Below are 22882 nucleotides of genomic sequence, written 5' to 3'. Positions count from 1 at the left end.
GGATGACACATTTTCCAAGTCCAGCTTCTGTAGTTTGAGCAGCGTTGTTTGTGCAACACGTGGTTGATCATTGTCTTGCAAGAGGATTGGCCTGTTTATATTGACCAATCTTGGCTGCTTAATAGCAAGTATCTTCATCATTTCATCCAATTGGTTTCAGTGGACATCTGCTGTAATTGGTTGACCAGTTTTCATGAAGTTGTAGTGAATTATACCAGAGCTGGACCACCAAACAGACACCTTTTTGTTGATGAATATTCAGTTTTGGACTGTGTTTCAGCACTTCATCTTTATCCAACCATTGTGCCTAACACTTGTGATTGTCAAAAAGAATCCATTTTTCATCACACGTAAAAATACGGTGTAGAAATGGTTCATCTTCACTTATACACTGTTGGTAGGACTGCAAACTAATACAATCTCAATGGAAAATAGTATGGAGATACCTCAAAAAACTAAAAGTAGACCTATCATTTGATCCAGCAATCCCCCTACTGGGTATTTATCCAAAGGAAAAAAACATTTTATAAAAAAGACACTTGCACTCTCATTTTTATAGCAGCGCGATTCACAACCACAAAGATGTGGAAACAACCCAAATGCCCATCAGTACGTGAGTGGATTAATAAAATGTGGTATATTATACTATGGAGTAATACTCAGCCATTAAACAAATGGTGAACTAATAACCTTTTTAACAACCTGGACGGAACTCGAGAACACTCTTCTGAGCGAAGTATTGTAAGAATGGAAAAACAAACACTACATGTACTCACTATTAAACTGGAACTAGTCAATCAGCTCTCATGTGCACATATGGCAGTAAAACTCAGCAGAAACCAAGCAGGTGGGGGAGGGAATGAGGGATGGGTAAATTCACATGTAACAGGTATAATACACGCTATCTTGGTGGTGGGCACATTTATAACTTTGACTCAAATGGCACAAAAGCAATTCATGTAACCAAAACATTTATACCCCCATAATACTCTGAAATTAAGAAATGGTTCCCCTTTATGTTGTGACAGCAAAGAAAGGCAAGCTTTGAGACAATTTCTCTTCTGATGCTTGTTTAATTCATGTGGAACCCATCTATCCAGCTTCTTTGCCTTGCCAATTTGTTTCAAATGGTCCAATATTGTTGTAATAGCAATGTTAAATCTTGCTGCTAATTCACACATAGGTTGAAATGGACTCTCTTCCACTACAGCTTTTAGCTCATCATTGTCCACCTTGGTCTCAGGTCACACACATGTCTCATTTTCAAGATTAAAATCACCAGAACGGAATTTCTCACACCATCCACGTACTGTGTATTCATTAGCCAGATCCTTCCCAGATACTTCATTGATATTTTGAGCTGTCTGCGCTGCATTGGTTCCATGATGGAACTCATACTTTAAAATAACCCAAATTTTTGACTTATCCATGGTTTCCCAAAAATTGCTCTAAAATAATTTGAAAGGTAATGACAAGCCAAATCATGTGTTTGAAAGAATGAGGAGGTACCTTCACAATAAACATAAAACAAGAAGTGTCAAAGTGAAATATCAGAGAGATCAACTGTCAAACTTAGTTCTTAAGGAAATCAGACACTTCATACTTAATAACCTAATAATTTCTATAAGAGTTGATCTTTAGAGAGGGACCCAGCAGTTGTACTGGTCCAACATCCTGGTACTATCTTTCTTTAGGAAACTCTAACAAAACATATAGTTGTCTATACCCTTTGACCAACAGATCACATTCTCAAAATTCCTTCTAAGAGTATTATCATCAATTATTTGATCATGATGTTAGAAAACAACTTAAATGTCCAGCAGTGGGGGTTATTTAATAAATGTATATTCATAGAATAAAATATTTTGAGTAATAGCACTATTCATTTTTGTTTTTTAAAGCAATGAATATCTGCACACACATGTACCAAAATGTAACGGAGCTTATCCTTTAGCATAAAACTATGGGTGAATTTATTTTTGCTGTCATTTATACTTTCCTAAATTTCTACAATAAACACGTATTCCTTTTGTACTCCAAATTAGTGAACAAACAAGTATATATTTTATTAAAGCAGAAGCAATCAGCTGGAATGTGGGGTTTGGATGTGCCAGGCATGTAGTCTACATTTTTCTTCTCTATTTGTTCACTTGATTTTTATCTGAAAGTTTGAAATCAAGGAAAAAGGAAAAAGTATTGGTTTATATAGTTTTCATTGCCTTGTCAAAATAAGTAAACTAGTTCATCTGAATGGTCAGATATTTTTCTTAGTGATGTAAGGAATAGTGGGTAGCACAGCAGATTATACCATTTATTCAGAAGTCTTTGCTGACATCTTATTTATGGAACAAAATATATTTTCCATGATTCTCCTCATTATTTTTATGTTTTTCCTTATATCCTTAAATATATGTCCAGTTAGCTATTTCAAAGCCTTTGCTAACTGCATTATTATATTTACATCGTGTCTTGGTCTCTTTTTATTGCTTGTCTTTTCTCTTGGTTTAGGGTCATATTTTCCTACTTTTTTACATCTTGTAATTCTTGACTAGATGGGTTTGCATAGAGTAGTTCTTATATATGGATATTTAGCATTGTTTGCATATCTCTATTAAAGTACTTTCCAAACTGTAATTATGTGTTTACCTCCTTGTTTCCAACTATAACATCCTTATGAAGAAAGTATTATGCCTACTTGATCATGTATCTTCATATCTAATACATAGACTAGGCTGGGAAAGGATAATTGGAGCTAGCAGTTACATCATTGGTTTAGTTTCAGTATAGCACAAGAATGAAAGTCAGAGAAGAATGAGTAAAAGGAAACAAAGCAGAAGCAGTTACAATCCTTTTATGTGGTTTGTCAAAAAGGGGATAGATGCAGCACCATGGAGGAAAAACTTTACAAGGTTCTGGACATTGCCAAAATCAAACTGCCCTCAAAAGAGTAAAGAGAAACTAAAACAGTTATGATGAAGAGAGACTTAAATTAAAATAGAGACTTGTGATTATTAAATAGCAGAATATTTGCTCTTGTGGTTTAGGAAAGTCACCTTTTTTTCTTAGAGATTTTAATCAAATTGAGTGTAGACACAAAGAGCCCGATGAGAAGACCACTAAATCCAGACATGTAACAAAGCCTTGATAGTAACTAGCATCCAGTCAAGAATTATAAACGTGGAAAACTAGGAAAATCTGACCCAAAGCCAAGAGAAAAGGCAGTCAGTAGAAATAGATTAAGAAATGACACTCATGATGTAATTAGCAAAGATTTTAAAACTGCCAATTGTGCACATATTCAAGGATTTAAAGAAAAACATCAAAATAATGAGGAGAATCATGAAAAATATATTTTTAGCTGTAGGAATTCTCATATCTCAAATGAATTATCCACTAAATGGGGTTATCGGTGCATTCATTACACATTGCAGATAAAAAGATTAGTGGACTTGAAGAGGGTGTCAAAACTGAAGCACTGCTGAGCACACTGGCACACACTTGTGGTCTTAGCCACTCAGAAGCCTGAGATGGACGGATTAAGTTCAAGAGCTCTAGGCTATGTGATTGTGCCTGTGAATAGCCACTGCACTTCAGCCTGGGCAACATTGCAAGACTATGTCTCTAAAAAAAATGTAATTTATTAAATTATATTAAATCTTTAAGAAATGAAGCAGAGAGTAAGAAAACTGTAAAACATGATCTGGAGACCATTCTTCTAAAGTGAAGTATCACAAGAATGGAAAAACTAACACCACATAGACTCACCATTAAATTGGAACTAATTGATCAACACTTAATGTGCACATATGGAAATAACATTCATGGGAAATCAAGCAGGTGGGAGCGGGGAAGAGATTATGGGTAAGTTTACACCTAACGTGGAATGCACACTATGTGGGGGAAGGGCACACTTATAACTTTGACTCAAACGGTACAAAAGCAATTTATGTAACCAAAACGTCTGTACCCCTGTAATGTTCTGAAATTAAAAAAAAAAAAAAAAAAAAGAAGAGCACCTCAGTTTTCTATTTGGTCTAAGAAATGTGTAATTGGTGCACACTGTCTAGGGGATGAGCATGCATGTAGCTCTGACTCGGGCGGTGCAAAGGCAATATATGTAATCTAAATGTCTGTACCCCTGTAATATTCTGAAATTAATTAATTAATTAATTAATTTTAAAAATGTGTAATTGGATTTCCAGAAGGGGTGGGGGACAGAAAGAAATATTTGAAAAAATAATGGCCAAAATTTTCCACATTTGATGAAAAATAGAAACTCACATATCCAAGAAACTCAACTAACTCCAACCAGGAAAGAAAACCACACCTAAACATATCATTTCAGAAACCAGTGATAAAGTGAAAAATTATGAAAACAAACTGAAAAACTAAAAGACACTTTATATACGAAGCACAAAAGATAAAAATGAGCTGACTTTTCATCAGAAACAATGCAAACTGGGAAGATAATTGAATGAGATTGGCATTGAAAGAAGAAAAGTATAAACCTAAAATTCTATATCTATTAAAAATATCTAAAATGACATTTTCAGACCAAAAGAAAACCCATAACCGAGAGAATTCACTGCTAGCAGACCCACATTATAAGAAATGTTAAATGAAATCTTAAGGCAGAAGAAAAATACTAGATGGAAACTTGATCTGCACAAAGGAATGAAGAGTCCCCAAAATGGTGAATATATGGGTAAACATAAAAGACTATTCATTTCTCATCTTTTACATTTTTTAAAAGACAACTGTTTAAATAAAAAACAATAAAAAATAAGAACCAGATGGGGTGAAAAATGACGGAGTAGAGGTGACCTCCTGGCTGTCTGCTCCCAGAGAAAGAGGTCAAGAACTTGGATGGCTATGCACGAATGAATCGCTCCCCCACAACAACAGCATTATGAAACTGCAGAGAAACACCGTGGGACACACAACACGGGGGAGGAAAAAAGGTGAATGGGAGATACTATCACAAAGTCTGGAGAGTGTGAGATAAACAATAGAGAATAGAGCGTTGGATGGCTGTGCCCACCCTACCAGCTAGTGCAGTGGGATCTGACCCACAGGAGAATGTCCTACTGCCCCACTGACGTCCACACCCACTCAGACAGGGATGTGCCTGAAGTTGGTGCAAAATTGCAGAACAAGATGGCAGGCTCTGTGGAGAGGGGACAATAGCTGGAAACATCTTGAACTTCCTGGTGCCCTGTGCTAGCACTGCACTGGGCTGGGGAGGGACTGGTCTGCCCCACTGCAGGCGGGAGTTAGGAGAGGGGCACCTCACCTCTGGTGGTCAGCAGGTCCGGAACAAAGAAGATGAACACTGAAAAGGGGTCTCTACCCTGGAAACCGCTGATGATTAGGCTGGTTCAGGGTGGGTCAGAAAGAGCAAGACCTCCTGCTGGACAGGCATGACGTTGCAGGACAGTGACACACCAAAGACAGGAGGCGTCCTGTTGACTCAGCTCCCCCATCCGGCATCTGCCAACTCCTGAACGGTCTCCCCAAGCACTAGCGCTCTGCAGGCCGACAGCCGCCATTTTGGGGGTCTGCTACCCAGGCGCTGTGGCACATTATGGTTTTGGACAGCACCCCTCATCCAGCCCGGGGACTCTCGCACCAGGCACAACAGGCTCCGCCCTTCCACGACCTCTTGATTCGGCTAGCGGGTCCTGTATTGATGGGCAAATTTTGCATGTTTCCCCACAATGCTAGTTCCCCAGCTGTGGGAGGCTACCATTTGTGGGATTCCCAGGCAATGGGGCTCTGGGCGGTCTCGGGCATCACCCCTCCCCTAGTGCAACGACTTTTACACCAAGAGTGGTCGGCTCAGCCCCTGGAGGTAGGAAGAAACAAGAAAAGCCACTTTCTCCGAGTGGCTGGTATGAATCTGTGGGGCCTTGACACAGATCAATAATTGACAGCCCAGTGATTTGGCCTGCCAGACCGCCTGAGGTCATCTGATAAGATCATAACTCTAGGGCCTGCTGTCTGCATGCAGGCAGCTGCCAACAGTGGGGTTCGTGGTCAGGGAAGGAAAATCCTGGCCAGAGGCCCCAGCAGGTGCACCAAGTAACCCCTCCCATCAGGAGCAGCCTCCCAAGTGTAGTGGAAGAACCCTGAATAACATATGAGCAGCTTCCCCTAGCAGCAGATCAAGCAACCGTAGAAGCACACATCCAGGCTGGTAGGCAGCAGCTGCGATCTGCCTTGTGTTCCTACCACCACTTTAAGGGGGAATAGGGTCCGGGAAACCCTCGGGAATGGCAAGACCCTTTCTAAAGACCGGGGCATTAGTAGTCCTCACCCGCGGACCAGAAACCAACACAGTGACATCAGATTACCTCAATAACTGGCTCCTCCACACAGTCTACAACCAACAACAGAGAAGGCAACCCTACAGCTAAACACAGTGCCCTCCGTCTCAAGCTATTAGAGAGCAGTGGAGTTATACACACAGGTGCGATTCACCACATGGGAGCTTAAGCTGGGGGACCAAACTCACTAATCTCCACTGGCAAGAGGTGAAGACAACAGGTCAGAGGTAACCCAACTTTCCAAAATACCTCTATGGCAATACAAGACCAGCGTGCCTCCTTCCACCACTGTCAAGGAACATCCCGTGGAGGCTTGAAGTTAAGGGCACAAGCCAGTTCTAGCACTCCCAGTTCTCAATCAGTTATCCTGATGAGAAAGAACCAGAGAAAGAACACAGGGAATATGAAAGAGAAAAGTCACTCCCAAAAGAAATCATGAGACCCTAAAAATAAGATACTAATTTAAATGAAATGAGTAAATTGATGGAGGAAGAATTCAGAATATGGATTGTAAGGAAACTCAATGGAATTGAAGAGAAAATAGAAACCCAACACAAAGAAGCCACGAGAACAATACAAGAAATGAATGAAAAATTCTCTAAAGAAATTGAAATATTATGAAAAAAACAAACAGAAATCTTGGAAATGAAAAAGGCATTCAAGGTACTTCAAAATACAGTGGAAAGCCTTAAAAATAGAATGGATCACGCAGAGGAAAGAATCTCAGAGCTTGAAGATAATACCTATGTGCTAAACAAATCAGATGAAGAAAAAGAACACAGAAGCAAGAGACAAGAACAGAATGTACAAGAAATGTGGGATTATGTAAAGAAAACAAATATAAGAATTATAGGCATCCCAGAGAGAGAAGAAGAAAATACACAAAGGTTGGAAAATCTATTTCTTAGAATACTGGAGGAAAATAATGTCTGGCCTGGCCAGAAACCTAGATATCCAGGTACAAAAAGCACACAGAACTCCTGGGAGACTCACCATGAAGAGGCAACTACCACATCACATAATTATCAGACTGGCCAAAGTAAACACAAAAGAGGCAATCCCTCTAGCGGTAGCAAAAACAACAGATAATCTACAAAGGAAAACCTATCAGACTAACTGTAGACTTCTCAAATGAAACCTTACAAGCCAGAAGGGACTGGGGACCCATCCTCAATCTTCTAAAACAGAATAATGGCCAACTTAGAATTCTTTACCCGTCAAAACTAAGCTTCATCTACGAGGGAGAACTAAAGACTCCCAGACAAACATTCACTTATGGAATTTGCAGAGACCAGACCTGCCCTGCAGGAAGTACTGAGACCTGCGTTATACACTGAACAGCGTAACAGACACTTAAAAGTAAAATCACTAAGGATTTTAATACCAGAACCTGGATTGCACAATGGTTTGAGAGGTAAAACAAAACTAAAGAATCTACCCAACAATATGAACAGAAATCTACCCCAAATATCAATCCTCTCCATAAATGTGGTTTTTGGATAGAATGTTCTGTAAATGTCAGTTAGGCCCATTTGTTCTAGGGTTCCGTTTAAGGCCACTGTTTCTTTGCTTTTCTTCTGCTTGTAGGATCTGTCCCGTTCTGTCAGTGGAGTGTTGAAGTCCCGGACTATTATAATGCTGCTGTTTATCATTTTGTTTAGCTCAAGTAGGGTTTGATTTATAAATATGGGTGCATCTGTGTTAGGTACATATTTAGGATTCTTACGTCTTCTTGTTGGAATTTTCCCTTCACCATTATATAATGACCATCTTTCTCTTTACTATTGTTGATTTGAAGTCTATGTTATCTGATATGAGAATGGCTACACCAGCTTTCTGTTGGTTTCCATTTGACTGGAATATTGTTTTCCATCCCTTCATCTTGAGTCTGAGTGAGTCTGAATGAGCAAGATGAAACATGAGGAGTTGAAGCCCCCTGGGGAAGACAGAGGTGCATGGTGAGCAGGGAAGCAATATGTTGCCTACTGTCCCAGCTCAGGCCTGAGGAGCCCAAAGCACCCCAGTTGCCCTGGGAGCCTGTTGCCCTGGCCACAGAAAGCTCCCAGTTCACTGGTTGCAGCAGCCTCTGGGCTCATGTGGGCAGAAAGTCTCTCCAGCAGGTCGGGAATCTACTAACTGTCAGAGATGCGAGGCAGGGAGAAACAAACCACTCCACCTACCCTTCTCGCTGAATTCCAAGCCTCTCGGGGGCTGATCTTTGCCAATACTTTGCTGCTTCTTGTTCTGCTCCACAACTTCTTCCTGTGGAGTCTCCTGAAGGTTCTGGCAGCCTTCCTTCAGACCCACATCCGATCTCTGTCCGTTTTTTTCTTTCATCTAAAATTTCTCCTTCTTACTGAGACACTCTGGCAACTGGAGTCTCTCATCAGCCATCTTCTCCTTAATAATTTGGATATCATCTTTTTGAATTACCTTCTGAGCCTGAAATGCATTGTTTGACTATATTGATAGTTCCCTTACCTTCTTTAAACATGTGCTCAATGTCACCTCCTCAATAAGCCCTAGTCTGACCATACTATTTTAAATAGCAACCCTCTCCCCTTACCTTGGTTCCTTTTTTCCATAACACTTAAATTTTCTAATGCATATATAGTCTACATATTTATTGCCTACCCACACTAGAAACTAAATAACACTAAGACGGGGTTTTTGCAATCTAATACAGATACTTTCTCAAAAAGTTTGTAGATGAAAAAAATCTCAATTTTTAGTAAAATATAACACTTTAAGCAAGTGTAAATCAATCTTGTTTTCAAACAGAAATGTGATCTGGTTTCACCACAGGAAAAAAATGAGATATTATACATCTACTGATGAGTTTTTAAAATACTTAGCACATCATTAAAGAAAACTTTAAAAGTAAGAACTTCTAAAAATGCTCTTCTAATCTAAATGTTTGCCTTCATATGCTTTTTTGTTTTAACCTATTAAGGCAATTTATTTAAAAGCTGTTATAAGACATTTTTAAATTCACTGAAAACATAATTCATTTGTTTATTTGTTAATTCATTCATTTAAAAAGTATATTTGTGTACCAATTATTTGCCAGGGGTTGTTCTAGGAGTTAGCATAAATAGTGAAGGAGAGAAAGTCCTTGCTCTGATGAAGCTTACTACCTTATTGGGGAAGAAAAACAATAAACAAGTAAATAATTACATAATGCCATTTTAAAATGTGATATACTCTAAAAGGAAAACTAAAGTATGGTAAGTAGATGGAGGGTGATGGGGGGTTGGAGTGGTATTTCAGATAAAGCAGCAGGGAAAACTTCCCTGAGATTATGATATTTAAGTAGAAACCTATTGAAAGATAGAAGTGCTGAGGCACGTCTGGGAGAAGAGTGGCCTAAGCAGCAAAATGGAACAGCAAATAAAAAGTCGAGTCAGCAAAAATAAATGTATTATATTTGAGGCACAGTAAGAAATCTAGTGTGCTGGTATGGAGAAAGTGAGAGGAAGAGTGGTTTGAAGTGAGGCTGAAGAGATTGCAAGGGCCAGACATGTAAGGGCCTTATATATCAAATTAAAATTTAATATTTAAAATTTAGGTTTAATTTTAACCATGAAAGGAAACTATTGGTAACTTTGACACATGGGATTGAAGTGATTTGTGAAATTTAAAACATCTTTGGAACACATTTTATTTAAGATGACTAAATTGAATGATAAAATGTTTTGTTTGCAAGCAACTCTTTAAAAACCATAAAATGATAGCTTGACAATTTTTTACTTTAACAATTTTTAAATAAGTTTTAAAATCCACAAATTAAAAGGCACTTGAAAAATCTACGGATTAGTATTTGGTAGATATAACCATGCAGTTCATCAAAGGACATATGCAAATGTCTAATAAATATATAAAAATATTCAGTTGTCCAACCTGTCCTTTGCACTGTGGTGACATTTTTCTAGTGCTTGATAGATGTCTGTGTGTTTTGTGATTCTTTTCTTAAAGTATCTTTGCTATTATTGTTGTGCTCTTTCCTTCTTATGTTTCTCATGACTGAATGTAATGGTTTTGCCTGGCTGTTTTCAAGAAGCATATGTGTGTGTTGGAAAGGAGGGTTCAAGGTAAGGAAAGGTCCAGAGCATTGTTCCAGTTTTGCTAGTCTTCACAAGAAGGTAATCTGTGCTGCCACAGACACAAAATACTTCCTATAATAATGGCTTGTCTTGGGATTCTTTATGTAACCCTATCTTTTCTGTTTCTCTAAAGCTGATACTAGTAGGATTCTGCTGACAACTCTGCTCACCTTTGGTCTCATACTTGTGATTATAGCAAGGCCTGTAGCCACTTAGGGTATGTTATATACCTTCAGGGCATATATTTTTGCCATCATTTTTAGGGATCTGCACTGCAGGATCCTTTACTACTGATAAATATCACAAAGACAGTATCTCATCACTCACTTTCACATGGCTCCTGCTGGGCCTGTATCCACTTTTACTATTTTAAAGTGTGAAGATTAAACCTGAATCCTAATTTTGCTGAAAATATAGTGTTTGCTTTTCTCCGTGAAGGAAAGAAAGGAGGGAGGGAGAGATTGGGCAGTGGGAGAGAAGAGAAGAGAATAAAAGAGAAGAGAGAAAATGAATGAAACAATTATCTGTGTTAGAAAAACCCACAATCGAAAAAGCAAGAACTCTGGAAAAGACATTGTAAAACAACAGGAGAAAATGAATTATGAGCTAACCAAACTTAGGAAAGAAGTTTTTCTTTCAGAGATGAAACTGGAAGAAGGACAAGAGTGATTAGACATTACAGAAAGCACCTTAAGGAATATAATGAGAAGAATGAATAAAATAAACCAAACAAAGAATAAAATGATTAGAGAGAAAATTTTGTGAATGTGTATAGATAGATTGAGATAGAAACACTAAAAAAAAATAGTAGGAAAGAATGAATATTTAAAGATAAAGTTTAATAATACTTTTATAAAACACAAGATAATTTTCTTTTTTTTAATTGATTTAATTTTTTTATTTCAGTATGTGATGGGGGTACAAATGTTTAGGTTACATATATTGCCTTTGCCCCACTCCAGTCAGAGTTTCAACTGTGCCCATCCCCCAGACAATGCACACCACACCCATTAGGTGTGAATATACCCATCCCTTCCTCCCTACTCCCGTCTGCCCAACACTCAATGAATGTTGCTACTGTATGTGCACAAAAGTGTTGATCAGTTAATACCAATTTGATGGTGAGTCCATGTAGTGCTTGTTTTTCCATTCTTGTGATACTTCACTTAGTAGAATAGGTTCCAGCTCTATCTAGGATAATACAAGAGGTGCTAGATCACCATTGTATTTGGTGACTGTGTAGAACTCCATGGTATACATATACCACACTTTATTAATCCACTCATGTATTGATGGGCACTTCGATTTTTTCCACATCTTTGCAATTATGAATTGTGCTGCTATAAACATTCTAGTGCAGATGTCTTTTTTATAGAATGTCTTTCTTTCCTTTGGGTAGATGCCCAGTAATAGGATTGCTGGATCGAGTGGTAGTTCTACTTTTAGTTCTTTGAGGTATCTCCATATTACTTTCCACAGAGGTTGTACTGGTGTGCAGTCCACCAGCAGTATATGAGAGTGTTCGTATATCTCTGCATCCACACCAATATTTATTGCTTTGGGACATTTTGATAAAAGCCATCCTCACTGGACTTAAGTGATACCTCATTGTGGTTTTGATTTGCATTTCCCTGATGATTAGAGATGTTGAGCATTTTTTGATATGATTGTTGGCCTTTATCTTCTTTTGAAAAGTTTCTGTTCATGTCCTTTGCCCACTTTTTAATGGTGTTGTTTGATCTTTTCTTGCTGATTTTCCTGACTTCTATATAGATTCTAGTTATCAGCCCTTTACAGATGTGTAGCATGCAAATATTTTCTCCCATTCTGTAGGCTGTCTATTTGCTCTCGTGATAGTTTCCTTGACTGTGCAGAAGCTTTTTAATTTGATCAGGTCCCATTTCTTTATTTTTGTTGTTATTGTGATTGCCTTTGGGGTCTTCTTCATAAATTCTTTCCCTAGACCAATGTCTATAAGAGTTTTTTCAACAGTTTCATCTAGAATTCTTAGAGTTTCATGCCTTAGGTTTAAGTCTGTTATCCACCGTGAGTTTATTTTTGTGAGTGTGGGAAGTGCCAGTCCTGTTTCAGTCTTCTACATGTGGCTATCCAATTTTTTCCAACACCATATATTGCATAGGGATTCTTTTCCCCAGTGTATGTTTTTGTCTGCTTTGTCAAAGATCAATTGGCTGTAGGAATGCAGCTTTATTTCTAGGTTCTTGATTCTGTTCCATTGATCTATGTGTCTATTTTTATACCAGTTCCATGCTGTTTTTGTTACTATAGCCTTATAGTATAATTTGAAGTCAAGTAATGTGATGCCTCCAGATTTGTTCATTTTGCTTAGGATTTCTTTGGCTATATGGGCTCTTTTTTGGTTCCATATGACTTTTAGGATTGTTTTTTCTCATTCTGTGAAAAATAACATTGGTAGTTTTATAGGAACTGCCCTGAATCTGTAGACTGCTTTGGGCAGTGTGGTCATTTTAATGATACTGATTCTTCCAGTTCGTGAGCATGGGATGTTTTTTTTCATTTATTTGTGACATCTAAAATTTCTTTCATCTGTGTTTTTTAGTTTTCCTTGTAGAGATATTTTGCCACCTTGGTTAAATATATTCCTAGGTATTTTTTTGTAGCTATTATAAATGAGATTGACTTCTTGATTTGATTCTCAGCTTGATTGTTATTGGTGTATAGAAATACTACCAATTTTCATATGTTAATTTTGTATCCTCAAACTTTACTGAATTCATTTATCAAATCTAGGAGTCTGTTGGAGGAGTTAGAGTTTTCTAGGTACAAAATCATGTCATCAGCAAACAAATAATTTGACTTCCTCTTTTCCAATTTGGATACCTTTTATTTCTTTCTGATTGCTCTGGGTAGGACATCCAGTACTGTATTGAATAGAAGTGGTAAAAATGGGCATCCTTTTCTTTTTCCATTTCTTAGGTTGAAAGTTTTCAATGTTTCCCCATGAATTATGATGCTGGCTGTGGGTTTTTTATATATGGCTTTTCGTATTTTGAGGTATGTTCCCTCTATGCCTATTTGTTGAAGGTTTTTTATCATGAATTTTATCAAATGTTTTTCCTGCATTGATTGAGATGATCATATGGGTTTTATTTTCCTTTTTTCTTTTGGTTATTCTAATTGGTTTTTTTTTTATGATTTTTAAAATTTCAATAAATTTAGAGTGTACAAGTGTTTTTTGTTACATGGATGAGTAATATAGTGCTGAAGTCAGAGTTTTTAGTGTACTCATCACCAGACTAGTATACCTTGTACCCAATAGCTAGATTTTTATTGCTCATCCCCACCACTTTCCCACTTCTTAGTTTTCCATGTCCATAACGTCAGTTTATGACCATATATACTCATTGTTTAGCTCACACTTATAAATGAGAATATGTAGTATTAGTTTTTTCATTCTGAGATACTTCACTTATGATAATGTTCTCCAGTTCCCTCCAAGCAAGAAGGTTTTTGTTTTTAGTTCTTGAATCCCATTTATTGATTTGAGTATATTGAATCATCCTTGCATTCCCAGAATAAAACTTGATTGTGGTGTGTTATCTTTTTGATGTGCTGTTGGATTTGGTTTGCTAGTATTTTGTTGAGGATTTTTGCATGTATGTTCATAAGGTATATTGGTCTGTAATTTTCTTTTTTGTTTAATCCTTTCCTGGCTTTGATACCAGGGTGATACTAGCTTCGTATGAGTTAGAGAGAATCCCTTCCTCCTTGATTTTTTTTTTTTGGAACTGTTTTAGTAGGATTGGTACCAGTTCTTCTGTGTACCTCTAGTAGAATTCGAATGTGAATCCATCTGGTCCTGGGCTGTTTTTGAGGGGAGTTTTTTTCATTATTGATTCAGTCTCACTGCCCATTATTTATCTATTCACGATTTCTGTTTTTCCTGGTTCAATCTTGGCAGGTTATATGTTTCCAGAAATGTATCCGTTTCCTCCAGGTTTTCTAGTTTGTGAGAGTAGAGCTGTTCCTAGTAGTCTCTAACGATCTTTTATATTTTTGTGGCATCAATTCTAATGTCTCTTTTTTCATTTCTGATTGTGTTTATTTGAATCTTCTCTCTTCTTTTCTTGGTTATTCTACCTAGCAGTCTATGAATTATCAATTTTGTTTATCTTTTCAAAGAACCAACTTTTTGCTTTGTTGATCTTTTTGTATTTTTTTTTGTTCTCAATTTCATTTAGTTCTGCTCTGATCTTTGTTATTTCTTTTCTTCTAGCTTGTTTTTCTAGTTCCTGAGGTATGATGGTAGGTTAATTTGTGATCTTTCTAATTTTTTTATGTAGACATTAAATGGAATAAACTTCCCACTTAGCACTGCTTTTACTGTATCTCAGAAGTTTTGATATGTTGTCTCTCCATTTTTATTAGTTTCAAAATTATTTTTAATTTCTGTCTTAATTTCATCATTGACCCAAAATCATTCATGAGCATGTTGTTTAATTTCCATGTTTTATATGTTTTCAGAGATTCCTGTTGGAATTTATTTCTAATTTTATTTTACTGTGTTCTGAGAAGATGCTTGATATGATTTCAATTTTTAAAATTTATTGAGACTTGTATTGCCACTTAACATATAGTCTATCTTTGAGAATGTTCTATGTGCTGAGAAGAATATGTACTCTGTGGTTTGTTTTACATTTTTAATTATCTGTTTTTCTTTTTTGCAAAGTTGTCTGTGAACATCATTTGACTACTAGAAGGTGAACTCTTCATTCCCTAAGTTTTCTCCTCTCTTTAATTACTTACTAGAAACTTTAACTTTTAATAACAAGGCAAATATTTCCATGAATTATGAAGTTAATAGAAATAGGGTTACCAGGTGCCTCTGTTCTATAAATTATAATCAAAGGAATTTATTTGAAGCAAATTAAATTTTAATTATCTCCAGTTATGTTTCTGCATGGAATTTATTAAACATCTTTGTATTTAATATAAAATTTTTCCAAATCCAAATTTTTTTGGTTTTGAGAAAGAGTCTCACTCTGTGGCCCTGGCTAGAGTGCAGTGGCATCATCATAGCTCACCACAACTTCAAACTCCTGGACTCAAGTGATCCTCCTGCCTCAGCCTCCCTGAGCTGAACTACAGGTGCACATCATGACACCCGGCTAATTTTTCTATTTTTAGTAGAGACAGGGTCTCACTCTTGCTGAGGCTGGTCTTGAACTCCTGAACTCAAGCAATCCTTCCACCTCGGCCTCCCAGAGTGCTAAGATTATAAGCGTGAACCATTGTGCCCAGTCCCAAATGTTATTTTTAACCTTTATTATTACCTGTTTTTTATTGTCATTGGCATAATATATTGTAACTTCTTCATTTGATTTTACAATGAATACCTATTTTTATTACATTCTAATACTGATTATGTTGACATTGTTTAATAACAATAAACTTACAATCTTAAAAGGCCAAAGGAATAAAAAAACTTTTTTAAAAATTGTTTTTGTGATTTACCACATTTTGTGGTAAATATTATCAGATGATTAATTTTAGTTCGTGGTCAAATGTAAATTTAGTGTAGACTTCCCCAATCTGCTAAAGTAAATTTCTCTCATTACCCATTGCTAACTACCTATGATCTGCCATTGGAAGGGATCATTAAGAAGATCTTTGTACCTGAAATCATCAAGCCAATATATAAATTCTGTTGAGTAACATCTTCTGTTCAAGCCTGCTAGCACATTAGTCTGGGAACCAAATTGATAATCACAGATTTTGGTGGACTTTGTTGTCCCTTTCTTTCCTGGTTTCTTTTTTCCTCTGTAATTCATCTTTTACATGTTAAAACTGATGGTTGTTCAAAATCAGCTTCCAGTTTGTTCATTCTTCTTGTTGAATCTCTGATTTTAAATTTTCTCCAGTTTTCAAAAGCCTCATGGTTCACAGTGATCCTTTTGTAGGGGCTTTAGATTCATTTACAAACATTCACTAACTTCATTTGGAATAAAAAATTGGACTTTAGACTCAGAAAAAATTTCAAGATTAACTCTTTATAACTATTTTCAGCATTTGATTGAAATTTTCAATTTTTGTTATATCTTTGGAATAAGAGTAATCTAGCCTCGCCTTATTCTATTACTTGATTCTTTTCCTATGTTTCTTTGTTTATCCACACTAATTATAGTTGTTCCATGTTTAGATTAATTTTTTGTGTTTAGATTTTTAAATATGAAATGTCCAAAGAACTCTATTACCATTTGTTTCCAGTGGATCTTACGAGATCAATGTAGTTATTCAAAGTCACAAACAGAAGTATTTTCCTACAATAATTCATCTTCGCAGCTTATTTTGTAATAAATACTTTAAAATCTGAAGATTCTGTCATAAAATATGAATCCACTCTTTTTTTAAGGAAAAAATTGAATACCAGCTTTATTAAGATAGAATTCATATGCCATAAAGTTCACAATTTTAAATTGTACAATTCAGTGCTTTTTAGAATATTCACAGTGTTGTGCATCACTCACCACTCTCCAATTATAGAACATTTTATCACCCCAAAAAGAAATCCTATACCCATTCACCACTCCATTCCCCTCTACTCCCAGCCCTGGCAACCACTAGTCTACTTTCTGTTTCTCTAGATTTACATATTCTGGCCATTTCATATAAGTAGAATCATATAATCTGTGACCTTTTGTTTCTTTCATTTTCTATAATGTTTTCCAGGTTCATCCATGTTGTAGTGTATATCAGATTTCCATTCCTATTTATGACCAACAAGATTCCATTGTATGAATATGTATGAATTATATGAATATAATTCATCGGTGACCATTCTTTTTTAATCGTTATGAATCTTCAGGAATAAGAAGCCTGAAATTATAATTTGGTACAGAGAAGTCTTTGATGTGTACTTTAGCCATTAAAAACATATGCGTGGGTGTGTATTTGTTTTAATTTTTGTATGTTAGCTTCATAGCTGTCATGGACTTAAGCTTGCATTTCAAAATTCTAAAAAATTCTTAATCCAGCATGTTTTAACACTCTGACCTCCTAAAGGGGTCAGATAAGGAATTTTGTATAATATTTGGAAATTATTAGAAGATTTGGTCATTTGTAGAGGAGAATTTTCAATTTAGGCCTTTTTTCTAAGTAAACATTCATTAGATCCTTTCTTTTCCTTGTTTCTCTAAATAAAAGGCATCCATATTGACAACAATTTTAAATCTTTGTCCTACTTACCTCATCTAATTGGTCAGTATGCTCATTGTATTAAAATCTCCCATTTATTCTCTCATTTCTGTTCTCACCAGCAGATACTGAGTTCATTTTTGTTTTAAACTATATGGAGCAGCTTCTTTACATCTACCAGCAGCTTACTTTACATCTGTCAGAGAACTTATCAAACTGTATTTTAACGATCTTTATATTTGTCTCTTTTCTAAGCTACCAGCCTATATAAACTCCTTGAAAGAAAGAACTGTCATTTATCTCTTGGCTCTTTTCCACAGTGGCCGGTAAAGAGTTTGTACTTATGCGTTTGCTGAAGGAATAATATAAATGGGTGGTATGAATGAATATTATCACTTAATTTCTTTTCTTTTCTTTAGTATAGTGTTTCTTAACATTTTTTACCAGGCAAACCATAATAAGATTTTCAAAAAAGATGTCACTATTTTTGAGTTACAAACATTTTAGGAACTATATTGTTAAAAATCATACCATAAGTGTAGACTAATATTTATATGCAAAATAAAGACATTAAAACTTTTTTCACTTGTAGTAAGTGACCTGCTTTTTAATTTACTTTACATTATGTGTGAGGTGGTATGGGGTAAGATAACTTACCAACAGCAAATATAAAAATAAGATACTATTTTAAATGGTACTTGACTTTAAGGCCAAATGAGTATTTAAATGGATATTAAAAAGTAAATCTAAGTTATAGCATCAAAAATACATGCAAAACTGCTTTTACGATGTTATATTTTAGAATTCTTTATGTTATATTTTAGAGTTCTTTATATTTTATGCTTTCTTAGTCAACTGATTTTAAATTCTAAATAAGAAAATTTTGTTTATGATCATCACCATATTTTTTAAATGCTGACTTTTAAAGTATTTGGGACTTGTTCCTTTTAATTACGTAAATGCAACTTATAGATGTGGAGAGGTCATCTTGAGGCAGATTTACAGACTTCAAAGAATTTTTATGCTTCCCCTTAATCATATGTCACCAACAGTTTTCTTGTGCTGTCTTTAACCAACAATCTATATGGCAGGAAATTTTAAAATGTAGAACTGTGAGTTAAATAATTTAAACCTATATAATAATAAAAAAAAATACATGGTATCTAGGAGATCATCCAAGTGATCAGCTGACTGAGTGGCTAAAATATGAGCATGCTTCTTGGTCCCCTAGTTTATTCACTCCTGTGCCTTGGGTGCTCTAAAATCATTCCATTTTAATGGGAAGAAATATTTAAATAACTATTCAGTTACTCACTTCTTAAATTATAAGTTTAGACAGATGTCATTATTGCCTTTAACATTAACTTTGTGATCTTCTAGATCAAAGGTCAACAGACTTTTTCTGCAAGGGGCCAGATAGTAAATATTTTAGGCTTTGAGAGCCAGGTCTGTCTGGAGCTACTCAGCTTTGCTGTTGTAGTGTGAAAGCAGCCACAGACAATACATAAATAAGTATGGCTGTGTTTTAACTTTATTTATGGACATCGAAATTTGAATTTTATGTAATTTTAGGTGTCATGGAGTATTTTTCTCCTTTTGACATTTTTTGAACCATTTAAAAATGTAAAAACCAATCTTAGCTCACAGGCCATAAAAAAACAGGTGGCCGAGTGGATTTGTTCTGTTGGCTGAAGTTTGCCAACTTCTGCTCTAGACAGTTAAACCCACTGGTTGGGAAAATCTGCTTCAGTAATATAGTCTTAAATTTCTCCAGTACCACATCTATCACACCATCCCAAAGTCCTTACTGATCTGTGCTTATGCCTTCAAATGAAGGATGTTCAGTTTGTTACCAGTAGCAGCTTCTGTGTGACCCCAGTAATGTTGCCTCTCTGTCCCACTTGACAAGTAGTTCATGGAATTAAATAAAAAGAAATTTCAACACTGCCTTCTGTGAAACTTGTCTTTGGTTGTAATGATGTAGTGTGGTTCAATGGAAATAAAACTGGGAGATGTGGAAGCCAGGCTATATCTCTGATTCTACGACTAATCAAATTGGTCAAGTTTCTTAAACTTCTAAAGGCTCCATTTTCTCACCTGCCCATTGTAAAGGAGTATTAAGAAGTTACAGTAGCAGATATGAAATCACTGGTAAGGTAAAAACACTTTTACCTTACCATTGCCATTTACCTTTATTGCCATTGTGGTGGTGGGTTGCACTTTATTATTGCCTTTATATATGACTTCTGGTGGGGCTCCCTTCATATATTGATATATCACTTGAAAACTCGATATAGGTTAAAGATTGCACATTAATTTCCTCTAGGCGTTTTGTATTTATTACCTTCACATTTCAAGCTATTCTTATCTCCTCACTGTGGTAAATGTATCAGGTTCATTACTAATAGTACTATGAAATTTTCAAATTACATTCCACGCATTCTTTCTTATCACCACTCTGCGAGGGCAGAAATTTTGTCTATTTTGTCCTTGCTATATCTCTAGCACCCAAAATAGTATCTGGAATATATTTGGGTCTCATAAGTAGTTTCTGAGTAAATCAGTGACATAAATAATACCATATGTTCATTTGCTTTGCTTACCAGGGTATAGAAAGCTCATTAGAAATAAAATGTTTTAATGCATAAAATAAAATACATAGGATTACAAAGGAAATCTACTTTATTCAAACTTACTGAAATATAGTTATGTCCACTGACTCCTTCAGGGTCCATGAACCTTATTTTTTAAAATACAGTAGAATTTTTAATGAGTATCAGGGACATACTATCTGTAACTATAAATTGCAAAATTACTTTTATAGGCTATAAAACAAATGTAAGCTTTATGTGGTGTCTTCTTTAAGAAATCCTTCCTCTGCACTTTTAAATTATAACACAGAACAGTGGATTTTTTTTTTTTAGCCCGTTTTGGTGAAATTTCTGAAGGTTATAATAAGAAAAACAGATTTTAATAAGCTTATACAAAAAGGGCACTTTCTGGGAAAATACTGGCGTATCTCATAGAACTGACAGGTGGGAAGGAAAGGAACAAAGGTAGCTCTAGGGACATTATTTTTCTACAGAGTAGACCCACTGATGGAAGCTCCTAATCATGGCTCCAAATTTGGAGATATTAGAAGAAAAACCTGGTTGATCCAGCTTAGATCACAGACGCATGCCTGAATTGGTCAGCCAGGACCACAGAGGGAGTCATGTAGCAGAGCTGTTAGCATTGAGGGCCACTGTTTGCTATTAGGGTGATCTGGGAAGCCACTTCAAGTGATGTCTATGTTGTAGTCTTAGAAACAGTGAATTTTTTGTGTGTTATTTCTCAAGATAAAATATTTCACTCCAAACCATAAGACAGCTTTATCCATTGACAAATTATATGAACTATATTTACAATAATGAATTTTACTATGCGCCGGATGACACACTAGCACATTAGTAAATAGTTTAATATCATATAATATAACCAGTATTGTGTAGCTGTAGTGGCAATAGAGCATGGGGCTTAAGAGTATAGGCCCTTGAGCCAGACTTGCATGGCTTCATATCCCAGCTCTACCATTTAACTAGCTGTGACAGTTTGTGCAAGATACTCAGTCTCTGCCCCTCATTTTCATTATCTGTAAAAAGGAAAGAAGCTGCTGCAATACAGACAACCAAAATGTCACTGGCATATGGCATACCACAATAAGCATTTATTTCTTCCTCAGAAATTTGTGTGTAAGCTGGAGCAAGTCTGATCCAGGCTGGGCTCAGCTGGACTTGGTTCTAGATGGAAAATGAGTTTAGGTCTATAGCACATGTCTTTCGTCTTCCTTGGACCAACAGATACTTGAGGCATTTTTTTTCTCAGAATGAAAGGCAGGATTGCAAGGGGACAGGCCCAGCTGCACAAGCATATTTCAAGGCTCTACCTGGGTGATGTCTGCTATTATTCCACTGGTGGCTAAGCCCAAAGTCAGAGCATAGAGAGGTGCACACTTTATATGGAGGTATGATGAGGGAAGAGAGGAGTAATCCAATCTACCATAGGGAATAATGCAGACATGTATAACTTAACAATGGGGATTCTTTCTGAAAACTGCATCATTAGGTCATTTCTTCATTGTGTGAACATCATAGTATACTTACACAAGGGAACCTACAGCTTTGGGACCACATGTGGCCTTCTGGATCCTTGAGTGTGGCCTTTTGACTGAATCCAAATTTTTATTACAAGTATTTGTTCTGTGAAGTTTGGATTCAGTTGAGGGGCTCCACTTGAGGCTCTGGAGGGCCACATGCAGCCTTGAGGCTGCAGGTTCACCACCTCTGGAGTCTATTACACAGTGAGGCTATATGGTATAGCCTATTGCTCCTAGGTTACAACCTGTACAGCATGTTACTATACCGAATACTGTAAGCAATTGTAACACAATAAGTATTTGTTTATCTAAACAGACCTAAACATAGAAGAGGTACAGTAAAAATATGGTATAAAAGATAAAAAATGGTACACCTGTACAGAGCATTGATGATGAATGGAGCTTGCAGGACTGGAAGTTGCTCTGAGTGAGTCAGTGAGTGAGTAGTGAGTGGGTGAAGGCCTAGGACACTACTGTATATATACTACTGTAGACTTTATAAACACTGTACATTTAGGCTACTCTAATTTGTTTTAAAAAATTCTTTCTTCAATCTTAACTTACTAGAACTATTTTGCATTATAAATTTTTAATTTTTTAACTTTTGACCCATTTATAATAATATTTAGCATAAAGCACAAACACGTTGTATAACTGTTATCCTATTCTGTAAGCTTTTTTCTATTTGAAAATCTTTTTATTTTATACTTTTTACCTTTTCTGTAAAAATTAAGACATAAACACATACATTAACCTAGGCCTACACAAGGTCAGGATCATTAATATCACTATCTTTCACCTCTGCATCTTGTCCTACTGAAAGGTCTTCAGGGGCAATAACACACATGGAGCTGTTATCTTCCAGGATAACAATGCTTTCTTCTGGAATCCCTCCTGAAGGACCTACCTGAGGCTGTTTTACAGGTACCTTTTTTTTTTTTTTTTTTAACATAAGTGGAAGTATACCCTAAAATAATGTTGAAGTACAATATAGTAAATGCTAGGTGATTGGAATTTTTCAGCTTCGTTGTAATCTTATGGGACCACTGTCACATGTGCCATCCATAGTTGACTGAAACGAAACTACACAGCACTTGACTATATTAGTGCCCACCTAATAGAGTTGTTGTAAGGTTAATATA

At 36.1% G+C, this 22882-nt stretch overlaps 1 protein-coding gene across 1 annotated transcript in view; it reads left to right on the top strand.

The window, feature by feature from the left end:
• Positions 1 to 22599, top strand: part of LOC138387448 (uncharacterized) — a 196000-nt gene extending 173401 nt beyond the window's left edge. Inside the window, exon 5 of the mRNA XM_069474500.1 lies at positions 22564 to 22599. The gene's annotated coding sequence lies outside the window, so the exon portion shown is untranslated. The remainder of the gene's footprint in view (positions 1 to 22563) is intronic.
• Positions 22600 to 22882: the final 283 nt, after the last annotated feature.

The sequence above is a fragment of the Eulemur rufifrons genome, chromosome 1, assembly GCF_041146395.1.
Source record: "Eulemur rufifrons isolate Redbay chromosome 1, OSU_ERuf_1, whole genome shotgun sequence".
NCBI lineage: Eukaryota > Metazoa > Chordata > Mammalia > Primates > Lemuridae > Eulemur > Eulemur rufifrons.
This window is presented reverse-complemented; position numbering and strand designations above follow the sequence as displayed.